This window comes from Panthera uncia, chromosome C2 (assembly GCF_023721935.1).
Source record: "Panthera uncia isolate 11264 chromosome C2, Puncia_PCG_1.0, whole genome shotgun sequence".
Classification (NCBI taxonomy): Eukaryota; Metazoa; Chordata; class Mammalia; order Carnivora; family Felidae; genus Panthera; species Panthera uncia.
In genome coordinates, this window is record NC_064810.1 from 43,018,498 (window position 1) to 43,040,620 (window position 22,123).

Consider the following 22,123-nt stretch of genomic DNA (forward strand, 5'->3'; position numbering starts at 1 on the left):
ATTGCAAGTGGGGAAAAAAAAAAGATGCAGAACGGGGTGTATTTAACGCTACTACGTAATTATGTGTTTCGACTTCAGGGCCATGTGACCCATGTGAATAGTGTACCTGTAAATTTATCCTGCCATATCCTGATATATGGTATAGAATCTTTCTGGAAGGGTATCCGAAATGTTTCGCTAGAGGTTGTCTCTGGGAGTAGAACTATGTCGCTTGGGGAAGGATTTAGAGGGAGATTTATTTATCCATAAACACTTTTTGGAGGTTTTTTAATGACATGTGCTATGTATACTAATACCTATTTACAAAATAAACAAAAATAAATTTAAAAAGTGAATAATAAAGTATTGGCAGGCAGAGTAACCTGTTAGATAAGCAGACCTGACTTTCTGCTGTAGGTAAACGCTTTTCACTTACTATTGTATTCCTTGCAGTGAGCTCTACCTGACACCAGAGTACCTTATTTCTTCCCTTGAACACAAACATGTTGTTTGTGTCTTATTTCTAAGAACAAAGTGCTACTTAGATCTAGAATGTCACTTCAGGGGTCACCATATTAGGTAAACGATATTTCCTTCAAGTTATATGAGTGGTCATTTCTAGTATTTGTAGTTTAATTTTAGGAAAAACATCTGAGAGAATTGCTAGTGACCTCCATATGGGTCTTGCTTCAGATGTAATTTCCTTTATTTTACTGCCGACCTGAGAATCTAGATTCTGTTTTAAAGCCTTGATATATTTTCTTCAAAAACTGCTATGAAGGTTATCTGCAGTCTAGGTTTTGAAAGTTGGTAGAAGAATGAATTGCTGATACTTTTGAAACAAACTGACTTCCCTAGCCCAACGCACGCTGTAACCCAAGGTTAATGGTCTGCTCTATTACCTGTTGGCGCTTTAGCTCTTCTGCTTATATAAATACATCTCCTTAAAATATAAACATGTAAAATATAAATACATTTCTATGATTGAAAATAAAACTGTTTTTCTCTCCTTTTTTTACTGAATAATGTTTTTCCTCAGCTTTGTTAATAACAAACTCTACAGTTAAAAAAAAAAAAATGTCCACTAACCTACACTCAACTTTGTGACTTAGAGACTTGTTCCAAAGTGCCGTCATTCTGCAGGATATCCTCCTGTGTCAATCTGTGCAGGAACATCCAGCAGTGATGGATTCAACAGAGCCAAGGTCAAAGGGCAGGAGTAAAACACTAAGGGACATTCTGTTTTAAAAAAGGCATTTAGAGGATTAAGCAACGCAATGCAATATCAAATAATAAAATGAAAATATGCTGAATAGCAACGCAAGCATAATAAAGAAAAAAAGAATGATCGGATATAAAGCAAGTATTTTGTAACTATAAAATCATATGCAATAAAACCGGTGTTAGATCATGCAAAAAAATATATCATGAAGGAGGTAATTATATAAATATGAGTTCCTATTTTCTGAACACATTTTCAATGATATTTTGATCTCTTTAAACTTAATTAAAATTTACATTTCTAAGTGGACCTTGTGTTAATAATCACGTAGAATTTAATGGCATTTTATTCCAAAATTTTAATTTTTAATTTCTTTATGTAACATCTGATTTTAATATAAACGTGAGTTACAGATCATTTATTCCTAATCTATATAAGAAAACTGACTTACCTATATTATATATATGTAAGAGACTATGTAATAATGTCATGTATCAGGACACCTGGGTGGCTGAGTTGATTAAAGTGTCTGACTTGATTTCAGCCCAGGTCATGATCTCAGAGTTCGTGAGTTCGAGCCCCACATCAGGCTTCATGCTGACAGTGCAGAGCCTTCTTGGGATCCTCTTTCTCCCTCTTTCTTTGCCCCTCCTCTGCTCATGCATGCTCTCTCTCTCTCTCTCTCTCTCTCAAAATAAATAAATAAATAAACAAACAAACTTAAAAAAATAATGTCATTATCTATATAGCAAATTTTCACATATCCATACTTTCAGTTATTAATGAGTGGTATGTGTTTGTGTGTGTGATTTATATGAGATATTTATAAAGGAATATCAATGTGTTAGTTAGGAAACAAAGTTAAAAACTAAAATGAGAGAGTTGTCTATTTGTATCCTGTATTCATTTTACTTTTGAGTATTCCTGGGGTGTAGAAATTTCTTGACCATTATAAGTATAATTCTCTTGTAGGTTGTGGATGTTAAAAATATCTTTTTCTAGACTGTTATTCATCCCTATAGGACATACATAAGACATTTTAAAATATGACGATAGAAAATAATTACAGAAAAATAGTTTTATCACTACAGTAGTTACGATATGGTATTTACCTACAATGTAATATTATGCAGCATTATGAAATAACTGGATGTACATAAAGCAACATAAATAGATTTCACAAGCATAGCTCTGTGAAGAAATGGAGAGAGATTTAACATAACATAATTTATATAAATTAAACATACACATAAAATTTTTATTCAAAGTTTTGTGTTACTTTTTATTCAAAGATAAACATAAAACCAATTATAGCTATATTGGAAGGGCATGCATTCAATATACTAAATAAAGATCTCAAGACAGTGAAGAAAAGGAGAGTGTGAATAAAGTATAAAGTGAAAAAATACTAAAATAAGATGAAAGAGTGTTCTTGCCTTAAACCAACTGATAATGCTTTCATGACATGACTCAAGGGATAAAGACAATAAGTTATTGTAAAACTGGCTTCCTGAAAAATGAAACATATGTGGAGTATGGCTCCAGTTTGGAGTTTATACTTTAATAGAATTAGCAAGAGATACATATGATCAACTATTGGCCTTATGTAGAAAATGATGAGTACCATATCAAACCACATGGATGTGCCTTCATACATTGTTTACAAATGTTTATTGAGTGCCCACAATGGTTTAAGATTCAGCAGAGAACAGAGTGGATAATGTTGCTGCTATAGTGAGACAGTAAAGAAATAACTAATGAAATATACTACATAGAGATCGCCACCCTAGATAGAGAATAAAAATAGTGTGAGAGACAGAGAGTGACTGAGTACTAACTGTACACTGGGTAGTTAGTAAAGGTTTCTCCAAAGAGATGACTTTAAGCTGAGATTCCTGTAACTAGGGGCAACCAGCCATAGAGAGAACTGGGGAAGATCACTCTAGGCAAACTGAGTAGAAAGGATCTTGACACATTTGAAAACCTCAAGCCTCATGGACCAAGAAAAGGAAGGACCAGTAAGAATTCTGAGAGATATAGAGGGAGTAGACACATAGATTTATTTGCCAAACTAAGGGATTTTTTTTTTTAACCTAACTGGGATTCAGAACTACTGAAAGTGGTTAAGCAGGGGGGTGGGATGATCATCTGAATTACATTTGTGAAAGGTCAATATGGCTGTTGTGTTGAGAATGGAGTATGTTGAGACAGGTGATATTAAGCAGAATAATAGAGTGTAGGAGTAGAAGAGAACATACAATGCCTCACCCAGATCTCTGTCCCTCCTTTTTTTTTTTTATTGTTTTTATTTTTTGAGAGAGAAGGTGAGAGAGAAAGAGAGAGCAGGGGAGGGGAAGGGAGAGAGGTTCGTAAGCAGGGTCCACACTGTCAGTGCAGAGCCCCATCGCGGGCTCGATCTCATGACTGTGAGATCACAACCTGAGCCAAAATCAAGAGTCAGACGTTTAACCAACTAAGCCATCCAGGTACCCCTCTCTGTCCTGTCTTTTAGCCAGAATTCCTAGAAGTTGTAACAGCTATTATTAGTATTACATTTCATAAAACGAAGTCACAGGACCACATCTAACTTCAAGAAAGATTAGAAAATATACTCTTTTACTTGGACAATGGCATTCTTAAAAAAAAAAAATCAAGTAATACTGTAAGCAAGGAAGATGGAAAAAATGGATAATATGTAGGAAACAACTCAGCATCTGCTGCAGAAGGAAAGATAGTTCAGTTTGAGACATATGGTTTAAGGGATATATGGATGAAGTTCTAGAGCATGATAAAGTCTCCTAACAGGAAACAGGAAACATAACTCAAACTGCTACTGAGAAGCTGCATATTCTTTACAAGAAATTAAGCATGATCAGGTTGGGTAACAGGTAGTGAAGAAGTAAGTACGTTACATTTTTATTCTGGACAACTGGATTCCAATCAAGGTTGTCACTATTTAGCTGTATGACTATCAACATGTACTCCACCTTTCTGAGCTTCAGATACATCATATCCACTATAACATGCTCCTGGAGTAGGCACCTCTAAGGCCACATGAGAGTGAAGGTAAGCAGGTAGATAAGAAAGAGAAAAACAAGGCAGAATTCTAGGACTCCTGCCCAGTTGCAACTAAGCAATTACACTTGTACTGGTTTTATATAATTGAATCAATGAGGTTTTCATCTAAATAAAAAATTAAACAGCATTAAATGATTTCTAAGTCCCTTTGAACTATAACATTTTATGACCCTATAATGTTCCAGCAAGTATTTATATGGCCAAGTACGTGTGGTAACTGAGAGATGAGAACATGGCCCAGTGGTTTCCACCATCAGAGACAGACACATAGTAACTGCACAGAAATAACAAAAGCTAAAAGACAACCCACATTTACAGAATTTTTATACAAGAACAACATTATATTAACAAAATAACTTTATGTTTTTCTTCCATCTGGGAGGATTTTTTGGTCCATACAAAAAATGTTATGTTTCCTGACTTCAAATACTGCTTGAATTTAAAATATATAATTTTCGGGGTGCCTGGGTGGCTTGGTCGGTTAGGCGTCCGACTTCGGCTCAGGTCATGATCTCACGGTCCGTGAGTTTGAGCCCTGCGTCGGGCTCTGTGCTGACAGCTCAGAGCCTGGAACCCATTTCAGATTCTGTGTCTCCCTCTCTCTCTGCCCCTCCCCTGTTCATGCTCTGTCTCTGTCTCAAAAATAAATAAACATTAAAAAAATTTTAAAATATATATATATAATTTTCTCAGACCTCCACAAAATATGAACTTCACAAGTATTGATATTTTTATTTCAAAAATTAACAGATTACCTTCATTATTAATGAATGCATCTAATTTCATATAAATTAAATCTTTTAAACAAACAATAAAACATATATGCTTCTGGAACGCAAATTTAGGAAATTGTAAAGACTGTTTTTATTTACTTTGGATTTTAAGATCTTTTCATTTTGCATAAACTGAATATGTAAATGGTGATAATCAGGTAAACAACAGAATATAGACTCAGAAACTCCAAGCAGATTTTGGGTCCAGCTGCTACTTTTAAATTTTTTATGTTGCAGTAAAACATACTCCCATCTAAATTCACACTTCGGATGAGAAAACAACTTTGAGAACTTTCAAGAGAATAAGTATTTCTAGCAAATCATAAAATTAGAAGGCCCTCACCAAGTAACTCGAACTAGAGAACAAGAGGGCTGACAGAGTATTACATGTGCCAATTAACTGTTGGTGTTCTTTTTGGCTTTTATTAAAGAAAAAAAAATACTGGAGGCATTTTAAAATTGCTTTCCACATTCAACCGTACTTATTTAATTAGTATTCAGGTTCTTCACTGAAAAGGAAAAAATGATTAAAGAAGAGGTGCTTTATATATTAAAGACAAAAAATGTTGAATTTCAACCTCATCACACTGATGCCAGAAGCATTAAAAAAACATCTACTCTATTGGGACTGATACTTACTATGATTTTAACATTTTATTGAATACATAATGCATTCAAGGTATTAGCTTAAGTAGGGGTGCCTGGGTGGCTCAGTCGGTTGAGCATCTGACTTCGGCTCAGGTCATGATCTCACAGTTCCTGAGTTTGAGAGCCCCGCGTCGGGCTCTGTGCTGACAGCTCAGAGCCTGGAGCCTGCTTCGGATTCTGTGTCTCCTTCTCTCTCTGCCCCTAACCCACTCACATTCTGTCTCTGTCTCTCTCAAAACTAAATAAACATTAAAAAAAAAGATATTAGCTTAAGTAATCTGTACACATTATCTCCTTTCACACTCAAAACAATGATGTAATTTTATATATCTAAATGTACCATTATTTTATGTTTCATACTTCATCATGTCAGGCATTTCCAGTGAGAAAATTTTCATATACCATCTGTTTTTTTTAATGATCAAAAATATATAAATACCATAAATAAAGCAAAGAATTTTAAATATATGGAAACTCCTAATAGCGGATGTAGTTCTAGACTTGAAGGTTATAAACATTTTCACATACTTGATTTCATGTAATAATCACAAGAACATGGAAATCAAGGCAGTGCCACTGTACATTGTTTTTTATATAAATAAACTTAGATTAAAGAATTTATGGCAGGCCCAAGTTCAACTAATAACTACAGGTGTTTCTTGAATGAGTCTTCTATCTCCAATTTTAGTATTTTACCATTATACATTTGCAAATTGTGGTAAAGATATCTGTATTTCTTTACCACATATCTGGTAATTAGTTTTACCATTATACATTTGCAAATTGTGGTAAAGATATCTGTATTTCAGATGTTATTCAATGAGATACTTTTGGAAAATAATTTATATTTATTATATATCCATTTCTCCTTGGAAATTCATTTTTATTTTCTTTGTTGGTTTGTTTGTTTCTGTTTTGTCTTTTCTATCAGTTGAGATAAGTTATAACAAAGTACAAATGCAAGGCATCCCCCCAAAAAAGAACTAGCTAATTGCCACTCTGTTAAAAACTGCTAAGTCTTTTGGAAAAATAAAATAAAATAAATAGGGGCACCTGGGTGGCTCAGTTGGTTGAGCGTCTGACTTTGGCTCAGGTCATGATCTTGTGGTTCCGGAGGTCGAGACTCACATTAGGCTCACTGCTGTCAGTATGGAGCCTGCTTCAGATCCTCTGTCCCCTTCTCTCTCTGCATCTCCCCTACTCATGCTCTCTCTCTCAAAATAAATAAAAACATTAAAAAAAGACATCTGAACTGAAATTTCCAAACAAAACATATTTAAAGGATATGAATATATAGGCCAGTAAACTAATGCAATCGTTTCTTTCTTTTTGTAACTACTGTTAGTAATTTCTCAAGTCAAATCTCTCAATTGTGACTATACTTTATGTCACTATTATGATTGTTATATATTATATAATTATTAAACCACATAACATGTATTACATATATATTAAAATATATATTAAACATGCTGATGTCAAAGACACATTTAGTCAGAAACTTTAGAATTTTTTATAATTATTATTTGTACTTTATTTTTAAGATAATTTTGAACATTAAAATATAATTACTTAAAATATTTTTGAAAATACTGAGAATTTTGAATCAAAATATTTTTCATTTTCTAAATATTAAATATAGCTTTAGAATGTTACTGATAAATAAAAAAACATATTAAATTAAGGCAACTCTTTAAAATTTATGAACATTATATACTTTATCAATAAATTTTAGACTGAGTTCATAGAATCAATTTATTATAAAAAGATTGTGTTGCAGTTGTTAATTTTAATCATCTTAATCACTGAGTTATAGATGAAGTAGTCAATGATTCATTAGAATATATCTTAGAAAGATTTTATCTGCATATTCAGTCAATATATTCACTAACAAAAATATTGTTAGATATACTAATATATATATATGCATACACATATTTATACATCCATATATATATACACATACATATATGCATCCATGCATATATATATATACATACATATATATATATATATATTTTTTTTTTTTTTTTTTTAAGTAAAGCCTACACCCAACATGCAGCTTGAATTCATGACCCCGAGATCAAGAGTCCCATGCTCTACTGACTCAACCAGCCAGGAACCTAAAAATATATATTTTTAAGTGCCAAAATAAATCTCCTAAAACTATCACTTTAAAAAATATCCTCTTGGGAGATAGATTACCAAGGTTTTATGCATTACACTAGCAAATATCAACTATGAGGCACTTGACTGTATTTTTAATGTGTGGCATTTATTTCTTCTCCATAATGGAAGATTGTACAAAATTATTTTAAATGTTGTACATTATTCTATGATTCCAAGAAGCAATTCTTTATGGAGTTCCACATAGAAACCAAATTTACATTAACAACTCACTACAGAATGATTAGCTTTCATAAAGCATGCCAAAACTTTGACTATTTTATCATTTACTAATCTAAATGTTCAATTACCCTGTCCTTTCTGGGACATTACCAGAATCCATTGCCCTTACTAAAAGTTCATTTCAAAATGTTATTGATATGCATGGAAAAAATTCCCAAAGTCTCTGCTAAACTTCATAAGCTTGATCAATAAACAGACATTTAATATTATTCTCCTCTGGCATTCATTATTTTTAAAATGTTTCTGTGGTAGGAAGTGCTATTTTTTATAAGATCGCCTGGCAATAATTCTTCAGAATAAAAAATATTACTGTAACAGTTTCAGTAAGTTTAAAAATTCCTCAACGCAGCTGTAAAATAAAATTCAGATAAATGCTATTTATTTCCCATTTTATGAAGTCTTCTCTGCTTCACAGTGAGAACTTAACTTTGAATATAATACTGCTAAAGTATGTGCTGATTTTCAAGTATGTCTGTACTTCAAGTAATTTCTTATTTTTTAATTTATAAATAGTATTCATAAAAATTTAGGGGTTTCAAAACAGTTTTCCTATTTTAAACAAAAATTTCAAACTTTATAAATTAAAATAAATATTAATAAAATACATTTATTTTATCTCATTTACACAAAATATATTAGGGAAAACTGAATCAGAATATATAGTAATTTATTTTTATACCTATTTTAAATTTGTCTGGTTCAAAATAGCATCTGGCTGGCAGTTCACAAAAGATTACTTTCCAATTTTCCTCTCAAATACTAATGTGACTATTTTTAAGGCAAAAACTCATAGTACTAAAAATTGAAATTTATTGCAATAACATATAATCTGGATGATTTTAATACAATTTTATGAGATTGTTTAAACTTGCATGTTATGTTGGTTTTATAAAGTGGAACGGACTATGTAAAATCCTTTATCCTTCCCATATTATGAACAGTTGGGTTTATTGGTAGGAATTATTTGCGGTTCACAGTTATTCAGGAATGCAAGATATTTACCAATCAGAAAACAGTTCGTTTCCTTTATGTTTCCAAATATTTCTCCCAAAACACCAATGGACTATTTGGCTCAATGTATAGTTTCCAAAAACAGAAATGATTATGACCAGGGAGAGGGAAAGCCAATGTCTATGAAAACTAGTTGCCTAGTAGTAATGGTAGAGTACTTCAGATGTGTTACTGGGTGTGGGGACATATCTGTTTAGTTCATCTGAGATCTAGGCTGAAGAAAAGGAGATGATTCCTTCTCACTCTAGAACTGCCATTTTCTTAGACTTTTCCTAAATAATGAACGGTACATGTGCCTAGAGCTAGGACCATTGGCCAGATCCATTTTCAATGATTCCTTTCCATAACTGAGATATGGAAAATAGAAAGAGTGTAGCTCCATCCTTTACAACAACAACAAAGCTGAAAAACCAAAAATACACACCTTTATTTCACCATCAAAAACCAGGGTCTCAAGAAAAATAGTTGTCCTGAATCTGAGGAAACATCCCCAGAACTTGCTAGAAGTGACAAATAATTGCTGAAGGCTGTGTGGGCTAACAAGAGCAAATAGAAGCACTAAAGATCAAATATGTAAAGGGAATCTATACCCATTTGCAGGCTCTTATTCATGAAGGTTATTAAGTACTCATAACAAATAGGTATAAGTCCTGAGGAAACATCCCTCATGATACAGGCCTGAGATAGGGAAAGAGTAACAACCCACAAGAAGGTATGAAATGAGCTCAGATGCTTCTCCCTTATAAAACAGAAGCCTTGGGGCGCCTGGGTGGCTCAGTCGGTTAAGCGTCCGACTTCGGCTCAGGTCACGATCTCGCGGTCCGCGAGTTCCAGCCCCTCGTCGGGCTCTGGGCTGATGGCTCAGAGCCTGGAGCCTGCTTCCGATTCTGTGTCTCCCTCTCTCTCTGCCCCTCCCCTGTTCATGCTGTGTCTCTCTCTGTCTCAAAAATAAATAAACGTTAAAAAAAAATAAAAACAAATAAAACAGAAGTCTTAACTGATAACAAAAATGGACAAAGATATTAAAAGAAAAGAATACTATAGACAAATACCCCTCATGAAAATAAAAAGAACATCAACAAAATATTAGCATATAGAATCCAGAAGTAAAGCAAAAGAGTAATGTATCACCACAAATTGAGTGGACCAAGGCTGTTTCAACATTTAATTTGTTTCAACAATTAAATTAATTCATCATCATAAGAGTCTAAAGAAGAAAAACAATTTTCTCATAGATACAAGACAAAATTTATCATCTACTCATGATACAATGAAAGGAAACAACAAAAACAAACAGTTATAATGCTAAATATTTTCTGTCTGTAATTTTGTAATTTGGTACAAGATAAAAATGTTTTCTCTTAACACTCCATTCAACATCATACTGGAAGTCCTAGCCAGGGTGACAAGTAACAAAACAAAACAACAGAAAACAGTAAAGAAAGGAATGAAAATAGATGGGAATAGGAAAAAAAAAAAAAAGAAAATAACTATCTCACTGTCTTTATTTACAGATGGCATTATTATCTACATTCCAAAAAACCAGCAAAAAATACCCAAATACTCTAATAAGTGACTTTAGGAAGATTGTAGGAAATAATATCGATGTGAAAATATCAATTGCATTTCCATACACTAGAAATAAACAGTGCCAAATATAATACCACCAAAAATAGGTGACATTCTTAGGTATAAATATTAAAAACTTGTAGGTTCTTTACACTGAAAATTATAGAGCACTCATGAATGAAATCTTAGATATGAGAGAAGCTAAATAAATGGAGAAGTATACCTTGTTCATGAGTTGAAAGACTCAAAACTGTTAAGATATCAACCTCCTCAGTTATTTTATAGATTCATTATACTCCCAAAGAAAATCCCAGCAGAAATTTTGTAGCTATCAACAAGCTCTTCCTAAAATTTACTTGGAAGGCAAAGATACCAGAGTAACTAAAAAAAAAAAAGAATATTTGAAGGATTTGTGCTACCTTTTTTCATGACTTAATAAAAAGCTACATTAATTAAGACTTTGTAGTATGAGTGAGTAGGTAAACACACAGATCAATGGAGCATGCTAAAGAATCCAGTGACAGACTACACAAATATGTTGAGATTTTTGACAAAACTCTAATGGTGGGAGCATTTGGATATCCACATGCAAAAAGTAACGTTAAAAACCTTGACCCGTATCTTTTTTTTTTTTTTTCCAACGTTTTTTATTTATTTTTGGGACAGAGAGAGACAGAGCATGAACGGGGGGAGGGGCAGAGAGAGAGGGAGACACAGAATCGGAAACAGGCTCCAGGCTCCGAGCCATCAGCCCAGAGACTGACGCGGGGCTCGAACTCACGGACCGCGAGATCGTGACCTGGCTGAAGTCGGACGCTTAACCGACTGCGCCACCCAGGCGCCCTGACCCGTATCTTATACTTTAAAAAAAACTTACTCAAAATGGATCAGTCCTAAATGTAAAACATAAAAGCACAAAATCTCTACTTGCAAAGGTAGGAGAAAATTTTTATTGCAGTGGGTTAAGGACAGAGTTCTTAGATATAATATCAAACCACAAAGATATTTGCAAATCACATACTTGACAAATAAGTTGCATTCATAACACAGAAATCTCAAAACTCAACCATAAAGAAGCAAATATCTAATTAAAAATGAAAAAAAAAACATTTGGATAAACACTTAAACAAGATATACAGATAGCAAATAAGCACATGAAAAGAAACAATGAATTAATTAGTGGGGAAATGCCACTAAAACTACAATGTAATATTATCACACACCTATCAGAAATGACTTTTTAAAAAGCTGACAACACTAAGTGTTTGTAAGGATGCAGATCACACATTACTAGTAAAAATGCAAAATTAAAATAGATACTTTGTAAAATACCTTGGCAGTTTTTGCAAAATTAAATACCTACTTACCATATGCCCCAGAAATCACACTTCTAGATATCTGTGCCCAAAAGTAGAAATTTAGATTCACACTAAAACTTGAATAGTAATGTTTATAGAATCATTATTCATAATTTGAACAAATGGAAACAATCCAAATTTCCTTCATTCCATGAGTTGATAAACAAAATGGTAGTATGCCCATACAACAGAATACCACTCACAAATAAAAAGAAACAAACTATACACACAACAGGGATGAAATTTAAACGCATTTTACTAAGTGAAAGAAGCAAGACTCAGAAAGCTATAAAAACTGTATGCTTCCACTTATATAGCATTATATAAAATGCAAAATGATAGAAATGGGAACTGATTAATAGCTTCCAGTAGTTTGGGGGTGGTAGGAAATGTTGACTATAAAGAGTTGGCAGAAGGAAATATTTTCAGTTAATGACACCGTTCTGCAACTTGAACGATGCTTTCCAAGGTACAAGGGATAATGGTTTGACCAAGCATTTTTCCATGAAATAACTAGGTCAAAGCTTTTCTGCTTACAATATCAAAATATTTTACCTGTACCTTCCTACATTGGTCACTAAACCAAGACCTCATTTTAGGTTTTGGTACCAATATTTTATTTGTTGAATTAAGTTTAACTGCAAACACGCAAAAAGCATCCTGGGATATGTTAAGGGATGGACATTTATTTCTAACTCCCCTGAAAACAAATCTTCAGGTATGCTGTATTAGTACTGATATAGTGGAAATATTTTTCATCAGGGCTCAAAACCTTCATCTTTGGATTCCACCACCTTTAGCTTATGTTTTTTCAACATTTTTTTTTTTTTTTTTATTTTTGGGACAGAGAGAGACAGAGCATGAACGGGGGAGGGGCAGAGAGAGAGGGAGACACAGAATCGGAAACAGGCTCCAGGCTCCGAGCCATCAGCCCAGAGCCTGACGCGGGGCTCGAACTCACGGACCGCGAGATCGTGACCTGGCTGAAGTCGGACGCTTAACCGACTGCGCCACCCAGGCGCCCCACTTATGTTTTTATTCTCAAGTTCAACATACGATATTCTATTTCAGACCACCGGTCATCATTCCCAAATCCCAATTCTAGGCCGAAACAGTATAGTTGAAGACCAAAGCCATCAAATGAAAGTATGCTGAAGCAGCATTTTAGTATGATTTGAGAGTAAACAAAGGTTTTAAATTTGGAAGAACCCAACAGTTCATATGACTTGGTGGAAACTGAGCTTACTGAAAATCTTTCAATAAGACGTGCTTGTAGTTTCCCACAGGAGAATTAGAAATCTGGTCTTTTCAAAGGTTGCTTGAAGCAAATGCTACCGGAAAGCTGAAGATGTGTGTGTGCAGTAGGAGTTCCCGGGCTTATGGGTTTATGTCCCATAATTGTCCCACAAGGAAACAGCTCTCAGGGTGATGAGAAGGTGACTCCTGTTCACCTGCTTTACCTGAATCCTGCTCTAGAATCCAAGCATGGGAATGAGGCCTAGTGGAAAAGGCACCCCACGCGGGTATCCTTCCTCACATCCTGCGTCTGCTGGACTGTGCCATCTGCCTCCACATGAAGGAGTCTTGCCTTGTTGGGACACTGGGGGGAAAGAGAGGCAGTCCTTCCTCCTCAAGTTTCTGGGGAGAGGAGAACCTTTCTACATGGGGGGTAAAACCCTCCAGGCTCCTTTTCTTCCTTAGACTTAATCAGGGTAGGGGGAATAAATACAGCATGTTCACTTTAGGCTCTAAAGGGATATTGTGAGAATTCATTTCTGTTGCTATTGTTTTAGTATTGTCTTTTTTGTTATTATTATTATTATTATTATTATATTACATGCTAATTGGTATTACAGTCTCTGTAGAAAGCTCATATTCTTTGGAGAGAGCCACTTGTAAAATTTCTGACTTTCCATGAGAAGCCTAAGTTGTCCCATTCTGCTGGTGACTAAGAGAAAAAGTCTTTCTAATTTGGACATAAAGTCTGAGTCTGTCCATTTAGCCATAACCTAAAGTCACATTTCCAAATCAGCATTAGTAGCAATATAACCATCTGTTCGTTTCCTGTGTCTCACCTTAACAACTTGTTCCAAATATGAGAAAGAAAGAAAGAAAGAAAGATAGCCATTTTATATATTGTCCTTTAAAACTCCCACACATATGTTGCCTATAGCATGCCCTTATAATAAATGACCTGTGTGTATAGTTTCAAGCCAAGTCATGTTTAATAGTTAAAAGGAACTTTTGCAGCTTAGTGTGATGTCGCATCTTGCATGGACTTTGGATTTTGGCAAATAGTTGGATTTTGACAAAGAGAAAATCGAATTCTGTCAGTTACAGGGTACCCACAATAAATAATCAATAGCAGCTTGGACTGGACTCAGAAAATGTTAGGGGGCCCTGTAGGGGAAGCAAGCAGATTGCGGCAGAGAAAAATTTAACCTGCAATTGAAAACCAGGTGCAGAAAGAGACAGCAGTAGATACAGCTGTGCATTTAAGACCCTTTCTGCTGTGACGTTAGCCTTTATTTTGTTTTGCTTCATTAGCCCAGACAGCATCACTTTTCCAACTCCTGCAGCTCCACACGAGGAATCCTGTGTGCGACCAGTCCTGACTGTGGAGGATCGTGCTCCCATGCTTATCTCTGATTTGTTATCTATGATTAACAGGAATGTCGATTTTCATATATCTGACTCCATGATGGAAACCGGACAACAGCATCAATTAAGTCCCTCTTCTCTCTTTCAGGTAATGATCCAATCCTCTTCCTTTGACACAAAATGTGTAAGAAGATGACAGAGAGAAAATTTCAAATTGACCAGATAACGAGTGTAATTGCCATGAGGAAGCCGAAGGCTTTCCTTTATAGCATCTCTGTTCCACTCAATATCGTTGTTTTTTTGTTGTTTTGTTTTGTTTTGTTTTGTTTTACTAGTTGTGTTCATGATGTATGCCTTTCTTTTTCCTTTGGTTGAAATCCCTGGCAGTTGTCTCACTATATTTATAAACACTCCTATTGCATTTGGCATGATATCCATCATTTTCCATTGCTCCTGTCCTGTCTCTTGTTTTCTGCTATCTCTTGTTTCTTAGTGGACACCTCGGGCCTCTCCTGTGGGCCAAAGATTCTTAGCACTCAGCTCACTCTACAGGATAGATTCTCACTACAGATAAGAAAATAATAACAACAATAATAACAACACAACTAGAAAAAAAAAAGTAAATATCTTCTTAGAAACTGATGATGCTATAGGGGTGCCCGGGTGGCTCAGTCGGTTGAGCGTTCGACTTCGGCTCAGGTCATGATCTCACAGCTCGTGAGTTCAAGCCCCACGTCGGGCTCTGTGCTGACAGCCTGAAGCCTGGAACCTGCTTCGGATTCTGTGTCTCCCTCTCTCTCTGCCCCATCCCCACTCATGCTCTGCCTCTCTCTGTCATAAAAATAAATAAAACATTACAAAAATTGTTTTAAAAAAATAAAAGAAAAAAAAAAAAGAAACCGAAGATGGTATTAACATTATCCAAGCCCATTACTTCTGTCACTTAAATGTTTGCAATCATTTCCCCCCTTAAAATGTATTGAAAATTGTATCTTTTCCTGCTTCCTTGTATCTCCAGCCTATGCTGTAAGCCTTTAAATTCACCTTCTTTCTTTCCCCATGCTGTGATTGTTACCCCCAAACAGAGAAAATGTACATTAGTTCTCTATGGTGCTGCACTTGAATAGACCACAGAGAAATGCAGTATTAGACTCCTGGTCAGTGGGTAATGGAAAGGAACTCTCATCTTTACTCAGTTTTCATAAGATTCAAGCAAGTTCTATGATTTCAGTGATGGGTACTGTGTAGTGCTAAGCATGGTGGCATAGTCTTTATATGTGTACTTAAGTTTATTTTCCATTCAAGGAAAATAAGTCCTTACCCAGAAGGTTCTTCATCTCTGAACCAAAGAGAGTCCTAATGAGCCAACTGCCCTCAATCATGCTAATGTGCGTCTGAACAGAGTTCAATGTCAATTTGGTTTCCATCTATAAGAACTACAGCAATTTTCTCTTCCTTTTCTCTTATTGAATATATATGTATCTTTCACTCTGTCACTTTCTTAACTATCCTAATTCCTTTCAATTCTCTTCAATTTTAAAATTTCCACAGATTTTCTTCTTTTACCCTTATTATCTGTAGAACCATGGCCATTGTGGGAAAAACATATGATTCTTATACTCACAAAAATTACCAAAAACAAATTTTGTCACATGTTATCATTTAATCTGGTATGAACAGTGAGCAATGACAGAACGAGAAGGTTGGGGAAGAAACATCACATTTTTGACAAGCTGAGCGCTTGATGCTGTTTTTAGGGATGTATGTAGAAGAGTAAAATGAAGGCTTCATCTCTATGAAGAAAGGAAGGACAGAAAGAAGGATGAATACTTTATCTATAGCATCCTTTCTCCCATAAGTCAAAATTTGCCCCAGACCATGTTAATTCCCCCCCCACTTTACCTTCAAGTCTCCAGTTCATAGATGCCACATGAGCCTCAGAGTTTCTTGTGCTACAACAGAAATAGAAAAGCCTTGGAGTGAGAGCACAGAGGCTCCTGATGCAGGTAGGAGATGAAACATTATCACAATGTGTCCACACACAATGTGAAAAATTATCTTTTCAGGTGAAATTCCCAAGAGTAGGGTCTGAGATAGGGAATGTGGTGCAGAGTGAGGGGCTTCTCTTCAGTACAAACCCTTAAGTTATGGAGGAGGCTATAGAAGGAGAAAGAGATGAGAAGTGATGGTGTCTTAGCCTTGGTCTCACTCACAAGGAGAAGACTCGACCATAAGCTCCACACAGCTCCTCTGTCCCCTTCAGGCAACAGAGTTAGACTTTTTCAACCATGTAGCAATCCATCATTGGCAATGGGCTGTCACGGGAGGGACAGAGAAGACAAGTTCCCAGTGTAGGTGGTTCTTAGCTGCTGAGAACAACAATCAGAAGAAGCCCTTAGGAGCTAAAACTCATAGCAGCTGAGAGACATGGGTCGGGGTATATTGGCCCAGTGAATTGCACCTCAGAGTATCTGCTCCAAGGGTCTCTTCTGCTTTCCTCCATCCCACAGCACAAACTGATGCTAGGTATCTCTTGTTTCTTTCAGAACAGTTGTTCCAGTCCAGAAAGCAGGGTAAGAACATGCACAGTAGGTGAGGTCAAAACTGAATCTAGATCAGATCATTATTCTACAAGCCTATTTCAAGCTGTTTGTGTCCTAACAAGGCATCTGTCATCTTATGTGGGATGAAAACAGCCACACGTGTATTGAAAATATATACTATTTAGTGAATGCTACCATATCATGAGAGAAAACCAATTAGTTAATAAAAAGAAAATACAATCCAGGGAAATAATGGAAATACGTTGACTGTCTTAATGTACTACATTGAAAGTCAGGTTTTGGGTTTTTTTTGTTTTTTGTTTTTAATTTTTTTTCACAGAAAAATTGTAACACTACCAAATACTGAATGTTTTTCTCAGTGACTCTCCCCTTGTACTTGCAATGCCTTTAATTCACTCTCTCAACTACTCCAAAGGCTCGATACACTCCTGCCCAGACATCTCCCATGTAAGCCTTCCTCTGTCTTCTACAAAGCACCTTATGTTCTAACCATTTCTGCTTCCCTCATTTTCTTTCAAAATAATTGCCCTATAAGTCTTTTAAGCTGGATCCAAACGTAACTATAGTTTCCTTTGAACGACTCAGATTGAAAATTTACCCTGGGTTTCAACAGCTGCTTTTTTTTTTTTTTTTAAGGTAAAGGTATGTGAGGAGATACTTTAAGTCAGAGACCCGTCCAACAGCCCCAACAACACAATGCTTACTTGTTGGGCCTACCCTTGAATTTTTTTCCCTAATATTATGGGCCTTATTTCAGAGTTTTAACCTTGTAAGAAAAACACATTCACATCCTGATATCACATCCCTGACGCTAAGAAATAGAGAGTATTTTTTAAGAATCACTATGAAATTACATTTAGCGCTGGTTTCCAAATAACAGTATAAGAATTTCTATGTGCAAATCAAGTAGAGGCTTTAAAAGTAAACTTTCTCCTATCTTCATGATAGGAGGTAGTGTTGTAACTCAGAGCAAGATATCTGCCAAAGTTAGGCTTGGGATACTCCCACGGAAACTGAGAGATAGGAGCACTTTTTTTCCTTGATTACCTTTCAAAGAGATGGGTCCCAGGTCCTTGAGACAGGTCTGGGTTCTAAAACTGGCAAGAAGCTTTTTTTTTTTTTTTTTTTTTTTTTTTTTTTTAAGATTTCCATCTCAAAGAGGCAATGAAAGGATCCACAATTCCAAGTTTTCTGAAGTGTATGCTCTAAGAAAAGGCAGTTCAGGGGCTTAGAGGCAAGGAGAAGCCTCTCTAATATTTAGTCAAGCTGAGGGGAACATTTAATCTATCTTGGTTGGAATTCTCACTTTCTTCATATTTCTCTCAAATGTCACTTCGCCTATCTCACTTTCCCTGTCTGCTCTCTACAAAATAACCCTTCCCCAGCTCCCAGCATTCTCTTGTTCCTGTTGCCCTGCCACGTTTTCTCCCTGGGAGGTATCACCACCCCAAACATTACGTATTCACTTTGTGTCAGCTCTATTGCCACAGAATACAGGGTAGCCAATAGAAAACCTCAGAAGTATATAATGAAGGGAGTTTAGAGAGCCATTATTTATTAGCCTCCTTACTAATCGCTGGTAATAAAGTGATAAATAAGATAGATACTGTCTGTGTCTTCAAAGAACTTACCTGTTTGTGTGAAGAATGTTTTCTGAAGCCCTTTTATATGTCAAAAACATAAACATATCTTAAAAACATCCTTTTTTGACTTGTTTCCACACCCCAAAGAGAACTTGAATGATGACACAGTTGGTGGATAAATTGTTACTTTCCCTCCCTTGTCCTTTGAAATGACCATTTAGATTTTGATATTTTGTTGATAATTAGCCTGGATATTTGTAAATCCTCCCCGCACCTCCGCACCTCCCCATTTCAGCCTCTCCTTTATCTCAGGAAAATTTCTTTAAGCTTATTTTTCCTTCTGTTACAATTGATCGTTTTGTTTTGTTGTGTTTTTTTTTTCCTGTATCCAAGAATAATTAACATACAGTGTTATATTAGTTTCAGGTGTATAATAAAATGATTCAACAATTCTATACATTTCTCAGTCCTCATCAAGATAATGCACTTTTTAAAAAATTACTTAATTAATTTATTTATTTTGAAAGAGAGAGAGCAAGCATGCACACATACATGCAGGGAATGGGAGGAGCAGAGAGAGAGAGAGAGAGAGAGAGAGAGAGAGAATCCCAAGCAGACTCCATGCTCAGCATGGACTCCATGCTCAGACTCGGGCTTCATCCTACAGCCATGAGATCATGACCTGAGCTGAAATCAAGAGCTGGATGCTTAACCAACTGAGCCACCCAGGCGCCCTTCACATCTTCTTTATCCATTCATCTGTGGATGGACACTTAGGCTGTTTCCAAATCTTGGCTATTGTAAATGCTGCAATAAACGAAGAAGTGCTGTATCTTCTTGCACTGGTATTTTTATTTTCTTTGGGTAAATACCTAGGAGTGGAATTACTGACTCATATGGCAATTCTATTTCTAGAAAACTATGGAACACTTCATGAATGTGCATGTTATCCTTGTGCAGGGGCCATGCTAATGTCCTCTGTATTGTTCCAATTTTAGTATATGTGCTGCTGAAGCGAGCACTGTTGTTTTCTTTCTTTTTTTTCAATTGTTTACTCCTCAAACTGGTTGAGCTGCATCACTTCCCTTAGGTAGAGGTCACATGTTCTCTTAGCTTTCATCTTTAGTCTCCCTTTTTGCCACACTCTGGGAGGATTTTGCTTACCATCACTGATTTAATTCTCAATAGTAGTAATTCTCCTTATTACTGCATCTATTTTTTTTTAATCTGTCAGTCCATTACAAGAGTTTATTTTGTCCTTTGCACTACTTTTTTACAATTTTGGATTATTTTATTTTCAGTGTGAACTGTCCTTCCCCACCCCGTGCCAAGGCATTGTATAATAACATCCTGATTAAACTTTGTACTAGCAGGTTCTCTTTTCATTATTTTTATAAAATAAATTCTATAAAAAATTCAGCAGATGTTCATAGCTTCTGCTAGTAGTAGTGGTATTACTATTTTCTATTGGTTAATTACATTTTGGATTAACCAAATGTTTTATCATTTTCATTATCATTATCATTATCTTTTCATTATCATTATCATTATCAGCTTTATCATTTTCAAAGAGAATTTTTTTAGACTCTAATTTACTCTTTGGTTGCTCATTAGACTTTTATGATTACAGATTGTTTTGTCATTGCCCAACTATCAGTGACTTCTCGTTTCACAGTAATAGAGTTGAATCCAAATCCCCTCCAAAGAAATCTACAATATGGCTACACCCCTATTTACAAATTTGCTGCCTTCTCCTACTCTGCACGGAACCTCCGGGCTAACTATAGAGCCATTAACTGTCACCTAAGGTCATACCAAAAAGTTATCCCCCTGCTAGTTTTTACAGATTTTTTTATCCAGACCTGAAATGTACCACCCGTCTCTACCTCCCAACTTTTAAAATCCACAAGCATGTATCTCAAAGATATATCCTTCAAACAGCTTTTTCTGATTCTTCCACTTGAGTATCTTTGTGCTTCTCTTATGAGACTTCTTACCTTGTGTCATATATTATGGTTGTCTGTGACATCTATTAGCATTACTACGATTGTAAGATTTTCTTATGGAGAAGGTTACTTTTAGACCCTATACATCTTCAGGGAAAAAAAAGAACAGTAGAATATACAACATGCTGATTTTTCAATACATATTTGTGGCATGTAATGGAACAGTTTTTTTGGTCTTCAAAATATTTCAGTAACTGTGCAAGGCTTACTAAGTAAAGATAAATCCTTAATATAGTATTAACTGATCTCACCCTCTTGTTTCCAGAGTTCAACCATGATTTACCTTTTTTTTTTTTTAATTTGCCCATTACTCATACTCCAGACAAATTATGAGAAACTTGCTGATTCTAGAACAGCAGGTGTTCATAGCTGCTGCTAGGAGTAGGGGTATTAACACATTTTCCCATTTTCATGTGTTTACTCACGTGTTCTTGTCTTAGAACATCTTTACAGTGGACAAAATAATTCCATTATTTAGTGACGAGATTAAATCCCCTTTTCTTCACTTATGGTTTCATTATTTACCTCCTTCTTGAGTAATTCTCCCTTTTCAACTTCCTCTGGTTTTTCATTCACAATATATATCACGTTTGGGTTTGTATTACTATCAATATATATCACGTTTGGGTTTGTATTACTATCAGTTCAGTCTGTTGTTTAATTTCGACTCTCATATAAGCATTACAAGTAACAGAACTGAGTTTTTTAACTTTTGTAGCCTTCTCAGAATACAATTCATGGTTTTGCATATATGAAAGATACCAAATAACTATATTTTGAGTTTATTTTGAGTATAGAAGAAATATATGAATAAATGGCAAAACAATGCTATTCCAAAAAAAAATTCTGTATGTGAAAATTAATTGAAATACAGGTGCCTAGGTGGCTCAGTCGTCTAAGTGTCCGATTTCAACTGAGGGGATGATCTCGCGGTTCATGAGTTTGAGCCGCATTGGGCTCTGTTGACAGTGCGGAGCCAGGAGCCTGCTTCCGATTCTGTGTCTCCCTCTCTCTGTCCCTACCCCGTTCGTGCTCTCTCTCTCTCTCTCTCTCTCTGTCTCAAAAACAAACAAAAAAATAAAAAAATTGAAATATAATAATTAAAAGAATTACCTACAATTTAAAATAGTCTAATGGATATAATATCATTTGCATAAAAGATGATATTTCTATCCACCCACATACTCTTCTTTTGTCCTTTCAAAGAGTCTGTAGAATGTTGCACCTGGTTAAATTTTGTTTTATAACTGCAAAGCTCTACATCAATGTATATGAAAAGCTCTAGTTCTTGTACTAGGTATAACCAATAGATTCTTCTGTTG

General features: G+C 35.3%; 1 non-coding gene across 1 annotated transcript; it reads right to left on the reverse strand.

Annotated features, from left to right (window-relative positions):
* Positions 1-19,710: 19,710 nt before the first annotated feature.
* Positions 19,711-19,817, reverse strand: LOC125922162 (U6 spliceosomal RNA). The gene has a single exon (XR_007457599.1). It is a non-coding gene; the product is annotated as a U6 spliceosomal RNA (small nuclear RNA).
* Positions 19,818-22,123: the final 2,306 nt, after the last annotated feature.